This window comes from Mytilus californianus, unplaced genomic scaffold, assembly GCF_021869535.1.
Source record: "Mytilus californianus isolate M0D057914Y unplaced genomic scaffold, xbMytCali1.0.p SCAF_13, whole genome shotgun sequence".
Lineage (NCBI taxonomy): Eukaryota > Metazoa > Mollusca > Bivalvia > Mytilida > Mytilidae > Mytilus > Mytilus californianus.
The window spans coordinates 36,481,467-36,497,452 of NW_026262615.1; positions in this window are offsets into that span (position 1 = coordinate 36,481,467).

Below are 15,986 nucleotides of genomic sequence, written 5' to 3' on the forward strand. Positions count from 1 at the left end.
ATTGTGGCCAAGTTTGGTTGTATGTGGTCCAGTACTTTCAGAGGAATAGATTTTTGTAAGATTACAAAAATTTACTAAAACTTGTTAAAAATTACTATAAAGGGCAATAACTCCTTAAGGGGTCAATTGACAATTTTGGTCATGTTGAATTATTTGTAGATCTTACTTTGCTGAACATTATTGCTGTTTAAAGTTTATCCCTATCTATAATAATATTCAAGATAATAACCAAAAACTGCAAAATTTCCTTAAAATTACCAATTCAAGGGCAGCAACCCAATAACCGAATGCTTGATTCGTCTGAAAATTTCAGAGCAGATAGATCGGAACCTGATAAACATTTTTATCTCGAGTCAGATTTGCTCTAAATGCTTTAGTTTCAGAGATAAAAGCCAAAAACTGCATTTTACCCCTATGTTCTATATTTAGCCATGTCGGCAATGTTGGTTAGCAGGTGGGGTCATCGAACACATTTTTTGAACTAGATACCTCAATGATGATTGTAGCCAAGTTTGGTTATATTTGGCCCAGTAGTTTCAGAGGAGAAGATTTTTGTAAAAGTTAACGACGGACGACGACAACGGACGACGGACGCCAAGTGATGAGAAAAGCTCAGTTGGCCATTTGAGCCAGGTGAGCTAAAAAAAACTGTATACATTGTGTTATGAATTTCTCTGCATTTTTATATCATTACGTAGGATAGTTTTACTAAGAATAGAGGAAATAAGATGAAGGGACAACATTCTTACTTATCGTATCTAATATTTTTAAAACTAGAACCTTATATATTCTTACAATTTTGACATCTGTAGTTTGAATTCATGAACAATGATAACATCACTTGGCAGAATTACAACAGACCCCAATAATCACTTACATCCGATTCTGCAGTATAGATTAGATACATACAAACAAAGAATAACAACAACAAAGAATAACGCATTCGTTCGTTATGCATAGTCTGACACTTAATGTGGTAGAGTTAAACGTTTACGTTGGACAAAACCTCTCCCTTCAGTAAAGGCTTTACTTATTTCGAACATATTTCTTATAACTGATATATATATATATATTGAGTGCAGCACACAAACTGCTAGCTGTTTTTATTCTTCCTGAGAAGCTCCTGTTAAAAGTTTTCCTCATTTTAAAAAGAATAAAACATTGTTGATTAAATAAGGGATGCCGATTGTCTATCCTAAAACAAGATATTTGTATCTACAGTGGCCTAAGCTTTATCGTCATCTGAAGTTCTTGTTATATTCACTTATTGTTTTCATTCATAAACTATTAATAAGATTTTAATTTATATGACACAAAATAGAAATGTGTATACTAGAGCAGTTTCAACATGCATTTCAAAGACTCCTATGAATGACGGGTCTAGCTGTCGCTACAAACATGAAGATTTGCTGGTTTGAACGGTTCGCTAGCAACATCCTGTATTTTCGACCATCACATTCCAATTGACAACAGAAACTCTTGGAATAAACGTCTATATGTATTCCTTTTCTTTCGAAAAGCAAATACATAATAAACTTTTAAAACCTTCCATAGATTTACATTGTGTATTACATAATTTTTAAACAACCAAGCACCATAACGCCCATTGATTACATTTTCAAACTGAACATTACGTCTACAGTATTCCATTTTCAAACTGAACGTTACGTCTACAGTATTCTCTACTTTTTCATGTATGTCTCCGAAAATAATACACGTCTTATTTTCTATCTGAAGACTCATGTTGAGTTCCATCAAACTTAAACTGTGACAAGTCAACTTTATATGATATCCATTAGAATTGAAATATATATTAAGCAATACCTTAATATAAAGTGCACAAATATAAACATCTATGTAGTTAACTTCGTGTTGGTTTTCATTCTATTTGTAAATTGTTACCCCCAATGCATCTCCAATGATGCACTTCAAAAAAATTGGTATAATATTACATAACATGTAACGTTGATGTTTTTCGAATTAATTGTCGCGAAAAAAGACCGTGTAGATATTTGAGACAGTTATCAAAAGAATCCAAAACACAAATTGTTACAAAACAAATGTAATGGTTATAATATATGATCTTCCATTATACACCATATAACATGCTCTTCATCGCATTGAAAAATGAGAGTACAATACGATTTATCAGTAAATACTTGCTTTCATAGTATATGATCTTTCCATGTATTGCACCTTTCTGTTTTCTTTAGGGCAGCTTTGCTGATTTCCGATTAAACCCCTAATTAGTCCGACTGGAGATAAATAAATGAAATAAACGATAAAACAAGTATCAATGTAACATTTTGTTAGTCCAGTTTTGTCTAAGAATGAAATTGCAGCTAAATATTCAACATATATGTCCAACGTGTTTCTATCTTAAAGAAACCAAAAGGATTGGCTATCTTATTTTCTTTTAACCGCTATTCTGGTGTATACAATATCCTTGTGGTTTTTGTTTTTGATTTTTAGGGGGATTGGGGTATCTAAACAATAATATGATCTATAGAATAATTGATCAATTAAATTTTGTAATCACTTAAGCATGTTAAGACAACACCAATTGTTTTGTTTTAAATATTGTAAAGCTTTGTTTTTTGCCTTTTTGTTAATGATGCATTGTTGTCGTTTAATTTTTTTTTAAACTTTCAGCAGAAAATATATATGTGTCAAGATTTTATTCAGTGATTAACATAATTTTGTAGTACATATCGGTCTTAGCTGATAATAACAATATTTCTTTTCAAATATTTAAGCGATGGCGCCGGTGTTGGCAGTACCAGGAGATGTTAGAGATGGATTTTCCTATGTATGCCAATTCAACCACAACTCGGCCGGATTACTGGGATAGAAGCTACAATAAAGGGGAACATTTTGTTATGTGACTATGATAAAAAGAATCTGATATTAGTTAATCCTCTTGGGAATTATTTTAAAAAGCTTGACTTAGACAGTTAACCATGTGATGTGGCTATAATGAGTCAAAATATAGGTTATATTACACAACATAACTCCAGATCTGTCCTACAAATTGACCCTGACAGAATAATGGAACTATTCCAAGCAACATGCAACGATCTAAACACTACCGTGTTGTGTGTGTCAGCAGTTCCAAATACTGGAAGGGATTATTCTCAGACAATGCAGACGTGTCCATGTTATTTTGGCGTGAACAACGATGGTGATTTGTATGCAGGTGCTGCCAATTATAAACACATGTAAGTCTTAATCTACAATAACTATTCTTAGCTCAAATAGCCACAATAACATATGACTTTAAAATAATATTATGCACTCAAGCAGTCGAAAGGTTATATTTCCATATAAGGTAAGGAAGCAGTCAGTTTACGTTTTCTGAATAATTTGAAGAAAAAAAAATAATGTCGAGGATTAAAATAATAGTGTGAATTGTTTAAAGTTTAGATCAAACGTTATTTACATTTCAATAAACAAGATATTCAATAAAAATTATATCATATTCTAACAGTATATTTGGTCAGACTGTTTAGATTTATGATAACAGAGATGATTTTTCATTTCCTATCTTTAATTATCCATTTTTAGATGGTGACGTTTCCTTGTCACCATCTTATGGTATTTATATATCTCAACTTGTACGATTCGCTCGTGTATGTAACAACGTATTAGATTTTAGCGAGAGAAATTTATGTATTACTGAAATATTATTACACCAGGGTTTTCGATATCATAAACTAGTCAAAACATTTACTAAATTTTATTATCGGTATAAGGACATCATTCGTAAATATAACTCAACATGCAGATATCTTATACGTTCGGGTATTTCACATCCAATCTTTTATGGTAATATTCTTTACAAAGCACAAAAATGTCAGTATTCACCTCAAAAGCTAACAAAACCTTTAAACAGACTTATTAAGAAGGGATATACTGTAGCCTTTTCATCTAAATTTGGGTTTTTAATGTAAAATTAAAACAACAGGTAAAAAAGCTTTTGTAAGACCTTGAAATTGAAAGTTTTATCCTTTTTCTTTTATTTAACTATTGTTAATCAATAAAAAATCACAAAAACAATAATTGTGCATTGGTACTAGCTGTTATCAAAGGGAGACAATTCAATCTCAATCTAAATGTGTTTTAAACACAGGAGAGATAAATCTTGTTACATGAGGAGTTATCTCATCAACTATAGTCTATTTTTTAAAACATCTTCTAGGTATTTAGTTTGCTTACCCATGTTTTTGTAATTAGTTCCTCACTTTGAAACCGCAAAGTAAACTTTAATAAAAAACCTTAATATTTATTTGCTATGTAAAAAAAAAAAGATTCATTATAGGGTAATAAGGGTGCCATCAAATAAATAGGCAAGAATGACAATTTAAGACATTGAAACATTCAAATTCAATTGAGTTTATGAAAGTCTGATTCTTTTTCAATTTATTCTATAGATAATTTTAAAAGTGACTGAATTTATTTTTGCATATAGGAAACAAATCAGGTAGTATAATATATTTTGTGGCCAAATGATGGGTTGTTAATGGGAGCGAGTCATTGTGACACTGATTAGGGGGTGGACAGAATTATTGGAACTATGGAATGAGACGGCTGGAAATGGGAATTGGATAGATGAAAGCTGGAGTCAGGGTGGTGTTAACCGTGAGGAAAGGGTTGATAAAACTGGGATAATTCATGTTGACGAAAAAATAGGAGTGCAGAGGAACAGAATACGGAGTGAAGAGGAGTTTGGTGGGGAACTGGGAATCAATGTTCCCTGTCACCCCCTTACTTATAGCCAAAAAAGAAAAGTGGTTGGGGTCATGTATGTATATGGAGCAATTCTGCAGGGGGTGCGAACCACAGCTTGTTCTAGTTTGTGAATTGATAAATAAGAAGACTGATTGATGCTTAATGTAAAAGCGCTATTTAAATAAAAATTAAAAAAAAAAAAAAACTAACAAAAAAACAATGAAAACAATATATGATTTATTAAGTACAATTTGTATCATGTAGACCAAAAGTAATGGAACATTGAATGACTGCAATAATTATCCGTTTTAAGAACACATAAGGCAGATGCACTAACCTCATATAGGGAGAATTTGGAAGAGCACAGCTTCACATGGTTGGACTGAACGTCAGTCCACAGACAATTCATCGATGATGATGTATGTTTAAAACCACCTTGGCTGGCTAGTCAGCCCAGTATATATAGAGCCTTTTAGAGCAGATTCCATTGAGTGTGTAGCCAAAGGTAATATCTTTGGTTAGCTTGCTTGTTAGCTGAACCGTGAAGTCATTGTTAGGTTAGGTAAACTACCCTACTTTAAGAATAGACTAGTCCGACAGAAAACCAATCGATCTGTCTGTTGGACTATGCTACTTCGAAAGGAGGGTAGTATACCTGACCCAATAATGACTTCACGGTTCAGCTAACAAGCAAGCTAACCAAAGATATTACCTTTCACTTCACACTCAATGGAATCTGCTGTAATGTTTTTCAAGAATTAAATTCTATATTGTAATTCCAAACAATTAATATAAAATGATTAAGTCTTTCAACGAAGGTTATAAATGATTAGCAAGGATGCAAATACTAAACTTTAAATTAGAACGTAAATAAATATCTTTAAAAAATGAATTCAAAATAGCAATATCTATTCAATTTAACAAATATGTACTGAATAAGTGTCATGTAAATCTTTAAATATAGAAACACGCAATTTCTATTTTTTAAACAAGGGAAACAACAAATCAGTACATGATAATCCTATCTGCCAAAATGTATTTAGAAACAATTTGTTTATATAAACAATTACTAATGAGAAAAAAAAAACACTCACACTGAAGATAACATGTGTTTTAGTTGCAACAACTTTATTGTTAATAAACAACTGCCAACCTGACAAGAAACAAACACTGGTTTGGAACAAACTATACACTCGAACAACAACTCGACCTAGTATGTTACTCTTATTTGTTGATGATATAAACAAAAATTGATTTAAATGAAAAAAACGGTAATATGTAGCAATTAATAAAAATCAGAATGCCGTAGTAAAAATTAACAGGAAATTGATCTGCTTTGCCGCCCGGAGATGCCGATAAGTGAACTTGTACAAAATCATGTTTTCAGGGGAAGTGATGAATTGTCCTTGCCAAAATAACAATTAATTCAGGTATCTAACATTGCTAACATATATTGATACCACGATAATACAATGATAATGCTGTCTTGTTAAATATACCTTATTGTCAAAGAATGCAGCAATAGTGTCGTCATCGACGGCCAAAGAAAAAACCGTGATGATAAAGCATGCAATTCCGGAAATTGACCGTCTCCGAAAATATTAAATTCTAAAATTGAGTTATCGTCCTTTTCGCGCCAGACGACTATTGAAAAGGCTCGATATAGTTACGATACTGTTGTCAGGTCATTAAAGATTGCATATTTTGGCTTTAATATAATTCACTTATAGGGTCTTTGCATCGGAATTAAACACATTTATTCTAAAACCAGTTGTTGGCATGACACGGGTTATGTTCTTCTCACATATTTTATGACGGTATAATACTAAACCCCTAACAGGAGGGATTGTGCCTGATATTCATATGATGAAGACATAATCTTTTAATCAGTTTTATTGAGGTCTGGAGCTGGCATGTCAGTAACTGCTAGTAGTCTGTTGTTATTTATGTATTATTGTCATTTTGTTTATTTTCTTTTGTTCCCTATTCTGACATCGGACTCGGACTTCTCTTATACTGAGTTTTACTGTACGTACTGTTGTGCGTTTGTTTTTTCTACATTGGCTACAGGTATAGGGGGAGAGTTGAGATCTCAAAAAATATGTTTAACCCCGCCGCATTTTTTCGCCTTTCCCAAGTCAGGAGCCTCTGGCCTTTGTTAGTCTTGTATCATTTTTAATTTTAGTTTCCTGTGTATAATTTGGAGTTTAGTATGACGTCCATTATCACTGAACTAGTATACATATTTGTTTAGGGCCAGCTGAAGGACGATTTCGGGTGTGGGAGTTTCTCGCTGCATTGCAGACCCATTGATGGCCTTCGGCTGTTGTCTGCTCTATGATCGGGTTGTTGTCTCTTTGACACATTCCCCATTTCCATTCTCAATTTTATCCAATAGAATACAATTGGACAATTAATGTATAAACGATAACAATATGATTAATGCATCAATAATAGCAGACAGCAAGCAACGACAACCGATGAATAACTGACTTTGAACAGGAATATAAGAAAGCTGCGAAATTGATCATGTGTATTAAAGCTCCCCACTTCCCCTTCCGTTTTTTCCATCTCGAGACAGAAAAAAAACTGTAAAAATCATTTTTAAATGATTTTATCGTCAGATCAGCACGAAACACAAAATACAACTTACAAAACGCAAAAGACATACGATACCGATCTAAGAATACTCGTAGTTACAGACAGCCAGGGCAAAGCCCATTAAAAGTTTCAAACAAATCACTTTCATCTAGACTGGAATATCATTTTTTATTTATTTTTCAAAACACAATGTAAGGTCCAATAAGGATAATACTCAAATACCTACTACGGTTTTAAATTGACAATCTTTAAGAAAATACTAATTAGTTTTAATGAGACGTATCTAGACTATACGCAACATCATCGTTAACATGAAGATATAATATCCCATTTGTTACAGCCAAACACAGCCAAAATTTCAACAACAAATGTCACTTTCAAAGAATGAAGTTAGTAATTTGATCAATTTTGTATCAAAATCCTTGAATGAATACTTTACAAGTTATACATATCAGTGTTTATGTATTTCAATATGTATGTAAATAAATTCATTGGTTTTTTGTTAAAGTTACAGAACTATCACAAGCATATCTAAAAATGGACATATCATTGGTTCACGTGTTGTAAAGTTCCATTCGGTAAATGAAAATTCTTTCTTATCTTGTATAGGCGGTCAAAATTATATCAGGTATAACGTCTTATGGGGATACCCAAACAAAAGGAGTAAGATTTATAATATTGCCACCATGGATACTCCCAATGACATATGCTCTGACGACTATGGACATATCTACGTCAGTGGACAGGGATCGAACAACATACACAGACTGGTAGAGGACACGAAAATGTCGAACATTACATATTTAGGGGAAACTGATTGGAAAGTATTAGACATACCATTGGATACACACCATGGAATCAAGGAACCCGTTGCCTTGTGCTTCAACAAAGACTATAGTAAATTGTATATAGTCAACGAATGGGGGAAACCAGTTTTGGTTTTTGATGTTATTTGATTATCGAATACAAATACACATTTTCTGTTCAATATAATACATGAAATACTATACCATGAATATATCGATTGGCTATTTCTTAATTGTGCTTTGAATTAAAAAAAATAGTTATAATAATACCCGCAAAACTATATGTTTGATATATCAACAATGCATATTTGCAGTGTGATCGATATCTATCAAATATAATCTCTCAAACCGGTGGAAAGGTTCGTCTTGAACTAGCAGTGAAATGAGAGATATGGGTTTATGTTTGAGGTCTCACTTATAAGTGTGAGAGGAGAAGAATAAAGAAAATTTGTTCCCATGACTTTTTTTATGTGAATAGTGTTTTTACGTCATGAATCCTTTCAAAATATATCAATCTTGACAAAGTGCGAATAGACAAACTATTGCTCCTAATTGCCTTCAATTGTCATTGTTAACCAGAAATCATTCATTGACAAATCGCTCTGAATCAGAGTGGATGATATGTATTTTTGATTATGCTATATTCCAAAAATATATTGCTCGGAAGATGTGTTAAATGTTTTCCCATTGGCACTTCCACTGCTAGTTGTTGCTTCGTGTTTCTTATATTTATATCATCAGGTAATAAATACATCAATGTAATAAATAGGATATTTAATTCAGCATACGTATAAAGTTTAAATTCATTAAACTTGTTTTCTTTGTATCATATATGCTAAACGTGTAAATATTGACGAATGTTATTATTTTTGCAAATCTTAAGGTCGTATAAGTATCCTTTTCAAAATATACATCCTCCTGATAAAAGCATTCAATTGAGATTGAAATCAGTTTATTAAAAAGAATAAATTGAGACGACAGAAGTTTACCTATATCAAAATCTCTTAAATCGGTTACGAAGAGACATATAAAGGTAACAAAAAGTTAAATCACAAAAAAACTGAACTCCGAGGAAAATTCAAAACGGAAAGTCTCTAATCAAATGGCAAAATCAAAAGCACAAACACATCAAACGAATGGACAACAACTGTCATATTCCTGACTTGGTACAGGCATTTTCCTATGTAGAAAAACAGAAACTTACAGAACCGCATTAGCTACACGAGTAAGCGATGATGGGTCCGTCGAAAGGTTGAGCGTATCCTGCTTTCCATGTATCACCCGCCATGCGCAATCAATCAAAATGTCACAATCGGTAAAATGAATAATTCACATTAATTTTCTAAATAATTGAAGAATAATAATATACATTTGCCAACATAGTGTTAATTTTACAGTTTTCAATTTTCTCTTGGACAACATTTGTGAACATTGCTGCAATAAACTTTATCAACAGATTGAAGAAATTTCTATGGGCACAATTTGTTCCTCTTTGAATTTTTTTTTGCTTAAGATAATAAATATTTGGTTTTACTTTACTACGGAAATTTACCTCAAACATGTTAAACTTTGTCAAGAAACATATCTCAAGTAAAAAGTATATGAGGAAGAATAATTGTCCTTATCTTAATTTTTATATATCTGTGGCACACGAATGACAAGAGCTATGTAGGTTTTCAAACTCCTTTTAAATGCCTGTGTTTGTAGTGCATTTTGGTATTAGGTAGCAATACACAGTTAGGAAAATGTCTTTAAATTGACACTATTAATATTTTAACCACCCTTTTGCCTTTGCTTCCTAACAAATACGGCTTAATTATTTGTTAATGTTTGTGTTTTGTATCCTCATATCTTCAATAAATTTGATTTCCAATAGATAAAATGGTGAAATATAATCTCATTTTGGTGTAATCATGGCAACAATCTGCACTTATATGATACAAAATATTGTAAAAAGGGGGATGAAAATGTCACAAAAGTCCCAAAAATTTGGTCCATTGAAAAATTTATTTATCAAAAGGTAAAAAAAAATATATGCATTTCACCTCATTTTTCTTTAAAATTGAATTGAAATGTTCGCGGATCAAGTTTTTGTTGAAAAGCACTACAATAATTTCTGAACCTATTGGCGGTACGGATGTAAAAATACGGACTGCCAAACAGAAAAATAGCCTATAAAAAATGCAAAAACAATCTTGATATTCATATAAACTCACTTTGAAGGCTTTGTTATTCTTTAGCTATCTAAAAATAAATTGTATTGCACAAAAACTTTCATATTTGAAAAAATCACCATGGCCATACTGCAAAACTGAAATTCTAACTGTGTTTTGCTACCTTGGTAGTCATGGTTTGCGTTGCAACAGGTTTTACAGTCCTCGGATTATGTAAACTTCCCACTAACACCATGCACCATTACACCATTCACCATACATCAGTACACCATACACCCTGTGCCATTACACCATACATGTTACACCTTTGCACCATACAACTTACACATTACACCATAATGCAATTTAATTTCAAAGAAAGCGTGCGACTACAAAAATATTTATTTATTTTAAAAAACGAATTTTGATCACAATATTGTAAATTTATGTATTAAATTAAAAATCAGTTCTTATCAATATTTTTGCATAGTTTTAAATGTCGTACACTATTCATTCACACCACTCCCGATCGCACGTTACACCATTACACCATTCCCCTTACACCATACACCATAGCACCATTCACCTTCTACCATTACACCATATGACATAAACCATTACACCATACACGTTTTTTTGGGAAGTTTACACCATCCAAGGGCTGTATAAATTATTTACTAAAGTCTTTCATATATACGAGAGGTTTGGTTTAGATGTTTGTGTGTGGGTGTGAAATTCTTGTTTAGGAAGGATGTCACACCCAGGCGGTTTTGTGTACAGAGATTGAGATACGGTCCATGTTTCCTTTTTTTATCCTTGAGGAATGCTTCTTCTAAATGGCTACTCTTTGAAATCGTGGTTAGATGTTTGAATGTTTTCTTTGTTTGGTGTTGACGGTTTTTTTGTATGGCTGGATGTGTGGTGGTGAAAAATTGATGTCATCTATGGTCCTCTCGATACTTCTATTTTGCACAAAGCCATGCTTTTGATGTATTTACCAAAATCTTTTTTAGATGTACTGATTTGAATTTCAGTTTTAGAGAGCATAGTTAATTTATTAGGTTAAATTGGACTTTTTGTTACAAGCTTTTGTAATTAGTAACAATCTTGTGAGTCAAGACTTTTTCAGTTTATATTAAAAGTGTGTGTTGTGTTGTTACATGACTAGTACTGATCAAAGTTTACTGGGGTATGAGCTCTTAGAAAAATTACTTAACCAAAATCATTCGTTCTATGTCTGTATTAAGCAAGAAGTTTTGTATAACTTGCTATACAGTATAAGTTTTGATCATTATGAAAGTTATTCGATGACCTTTTATGTCATTTGGTCTTTATGGATACATTTAGTTATACCGTTGGAAATAATAACACATTAACTCTCCCCTTATACTTCGAGGGTGATGTACAAACACATCAGACGAATAAACTATAATATAAGTCAGAACGTGGGATCCTTACAACAATGTACAAAGCACAGAAAAACCAAATATCAAAAATTATTGTTCTTTCCTGATAATATACGTTTGCTCTATGGAATCCGGATACATCTCTTTTAAACAAGCAAACTAGTTTCTCATAACCAAAACAACGCACAGAAAAACCAAATATCAAAAATTATTGTTCTTTCTTGATAATATACGTTTGCTCTATGGAATCCGGATACATCTCTTTTAAACAAGCAAACTAGTTTCTCATAACCAAAACAACGCAAAATTATTATTTTTTTTTTTTATTTTTGTGTTTATCTGCAACTGAACGTTTTATCCTTTGACATAGGCTCTTGATATTAAGAACATGGATGTAGCACCTGCTTTTTCACCCTACACCATACATATTCCTGTTTGACATGACAAAACCATTTTAAGGCAACTAGGAGTTTTGATTTGGGTTCACCCTTACACCTTTATATAAAACTTGTTGAATGTCTCAAAAATGATTAACAAAAAAACAATAAACTGCATTCAGTCCTAATTGTCTTAATATGTCATCTGTAGTTCATCATATTAGGCTTTAACCCTCGGAGATATTCCTCAGTCTTTCTTGTCATTAATTGTGAAATATCTTTAAAGATTTTAAAGAGTTTAATATTCCCACCAATAAACCATATATATTATTTTATTAAATTTCATGGCAGGCCCTCTAAAGTCACCATAGATTTTGTCTCTTAGAGTTAATCCCCAACCCTTTAAATTGTAAATAAAGTCAACAGTAGTATTCCGCTGTTCAAAAGTCATAAATCGATTGACAGAAAACAAATCCGGGTTACAAACTAAAACCGAGAGAAACACATCAACTCTAAGAGGAAAACAAAGGAACAACAGAAACACTGAAGTGCAACAAAAATAAACGCCCAAATACATCAGGACTCGACAATAACAGCTTGTCCGATTGTCCGGTACCAGAGGAAAAAAAGGTCGGAGAAGTAAGAAAATAAATTAAATCCAACTTTGATGAGCAAAGAAATAGACAAGAGCCTGTGTCGCTCACCTGATTTTACTTTGGTTTTGAAAATCATGTAAAAATAGATTAATATCATAACAGGTACCCTATTAATGATTGAGGCCATGTTTGGTTTCATTCTATTCAGTGCTCCTCTAGAAGAAGCATTTGTTTGTATTTACCATATCACTACCTATAACCAAGTACGGCAGAAAGTGATTTTCCCCCGATTATAGTACTGATTTTCCTCGATTTTGTACTGATTTTTCATGATAAATTTTACACTATAGTTCTGTTATTTAATTTAAGTAGCCTGAACTAATCAATTGGTTAAAGATAATTTATTCTGTCTGGTTAGCAGTCATTAGTACTTGATATCCTGAGGTGGGATTGCCTTGAAGTTACACCATGACCTTCCTTATTCTTTGTTTTAATGCTATTGCAGCTGATTTGAGTAAAAAAATCTGTTTTAGTCTGCTTTAAGAAAACTGGGTGTATAGATTAGATTTTTTTTTCATGAAATTGTTTTTAAAATATAATAATCTGAAAAATGCAAGTAGAAATTTGGACAAAATAAGCATTTAAATGGGGAACAAACTATCAATTAAACTTGAGCTTTGGTGTACAGATTGTCCCCGATCAGCTTGTGTTGATTACAGATTTTCCCTGATACCTATACAGATTGTCCCCGATTTTGAATTAGCTAATCCTTCAAAAATAAAGCTAATATGTGGATCTTCATTACACTTAGGCATGTGCTAATAAAAATAGTGGAATATATGAAAAATTTTCTTGCAAACCTGTAATTCTACAATTTTATATATAAAATTGAATTTGGGATTTTTTTGTTCATTGATATTTCATTGGTTGGTTCAAAAACTTTAAACTGGTTGGTTCAGAAACTTTAAACAGGTTTCTTCTTGCTTGGGGTTCATAACTTATTGTTTTTATTATTTCTGGATTCATAGTTTGGTGAATTTGATAAATTGTCTGAAATGGTTGGATATGTGATGGTTTGCCTTTTTTGATAATCTTTTGTGGTGTATTTGTTGATAAGTTTCAAATTATAATTTTTTCATCTTGTATTTTAATAAAAGTTTTTCCTTCTTTGTCAAGAAGTTCTGGAATGAATGCATGGTATGTTATCTTTCACCACCCTCTTCAAGTCTTCTCCAAATGACAAGTTTTTCAGATGGATGTGTCTTCTGATGGTGAGCTACTATTTCTTCAAAGATGACATTTTTAGAAAGCTATTAAAGCTATGTTGATATTTTCTTGCAAGTAACAGTTCATTCAAAATAAAACTTAGAATGAACCTTTTTCCTTATGATACTATAAGAGAAGATCGGGAGAAATCTGTAATTAACTTCATCTTCTCTGGGACAATCTGTACACTGATAGTGGACAATCAGTACACTGCATCAGAAATTGAAATCATATATTTTTAGTATTTTCCTAATCTCCTTAAAAATGTACTTCCAGCTCTAAGTTTACTTAATTTGCACATTTGAATAAGTATTCTATAATTAGAGAAATAACATTTAGATATTTGAATAATATAAGAAAATCACTTCCCATGACTTCCTTGCTTCGGAAAAGTTTCTATTTTTAAGATTGGTCATCAAAATCCATATTGCCCATGGGAGGTCAATGATAAAAATGTATGAATGAAAAGGAAGGTTGCATAATTATTGACACAGATTTTCTTTTATTCATATATAATTACCCTTTTGATGTTCTCTACATAGGAAAATCGGGAAAAATCAGTAATCAATCGGGGAAAATCAGTACTGTTCTGCCGTACTCGATTACAGGCAGTGCATATGGTCTTATGTTAAACTAAGTCCCCTGCTGGTGGCCATCTTGGATGATGGTTCGGCTACAAAGTAACAACACCTGGTCAGCACCTTACTAGGAACATGCATGCCATGTTTGGTTTCATTCCATTAAGCGTATTTCTAGAAGAAGACATGTGTATATACTTCCCATATGGTCCTTTGTTAAACTAAGTCCCCTGTTGGCAGCCATCTTGGTTGATGGATTTGCTACAAAGTAACAACTTGGTCAGCACCTCATAAGGAACATTCTGCCATGTTTAGTTTCATTCCATTTAGTGGTTCTCTTAAAGAAGACATTTGTATGTATTGTCCATAGGGTCCTATGTTAAACATTCCATTCAGTGGTTCCCTAGAAGAAGTTAAAAATGTAAAAAGTTAACGACGATTACAGACGACGACGACGGACGGACGACGAAGACGGACGACGGCGGCGGACGACGACGACGGACGCCGAGTGATGAGAAAAGCTCACTTGGCCTTTTAGGCCAGGTGAGCTAAAAACAAGGAAAAAAGATAAAAACAAATATTAATTTGACATGTTTTATACTTGCGATCGATAATTTAAAACTGGTTCTTTGTCAGATACTTTATAACAAAAAAACGCATACTATCTAGTCTCCGAAACCAGTCTTATTGGTAACAAGACAGTTCGACACCGTCACGGAAACTAATCAGTTCCATGTTTTACAGACAGTTCAGCACCGTTGGAGACATGTCGGGAACAAGACAAACCAGTACCTCGTTTTCCTACATTATTATGTTGCTTTATGATAAATAGATGATAAATTTTATTTAGCAAAAATATTCTTAAAGGGGCACTAGCTACGAGATATATAAACAAATTAAAATAGGATTTTGTTTTTTGTTCAATCAATAATGAAAGTGAAATAGTGAAATGATAATTCACTTTTAGCAGGCAGTATGGTTCAATTTTGTCAAAATAAGTTAAGAAACATCGATGATGAATTATTCACTTGCAAGTGAATAATTCGACCTCATTGAATCCATATTCGTGTGACCTTCAATAACCCTTTAGCTAGAGATGGATTACGCATGAATTATGCGTGTTCAGTTATTAAAAGGAAAAGAATGTCAACATTGAAAGTGAAACAAAGGTAAATCATTTGATTGACTGATTCGATCCACAAAACTCATTCTTATACAGGTAAATTACAAAAATTACCTTATTTTTTTAACCAAACCAAACAGACATAGAAAAATCCAATTGCACGAGGTCGCTATCTATTTATATTTATGTTTATGTTTATCTCGTGTTATGTGACCGCCGTAAGTGAGGTCATTTCGATAGTTAATTAGATGGCGTCTAGACTAAAATACACACGAAATTCTGATATATATTATCTAGTATATGCATTGTTAACTGTTTATTTCAGACATTTTGAGATTTGGATATGTGTTTT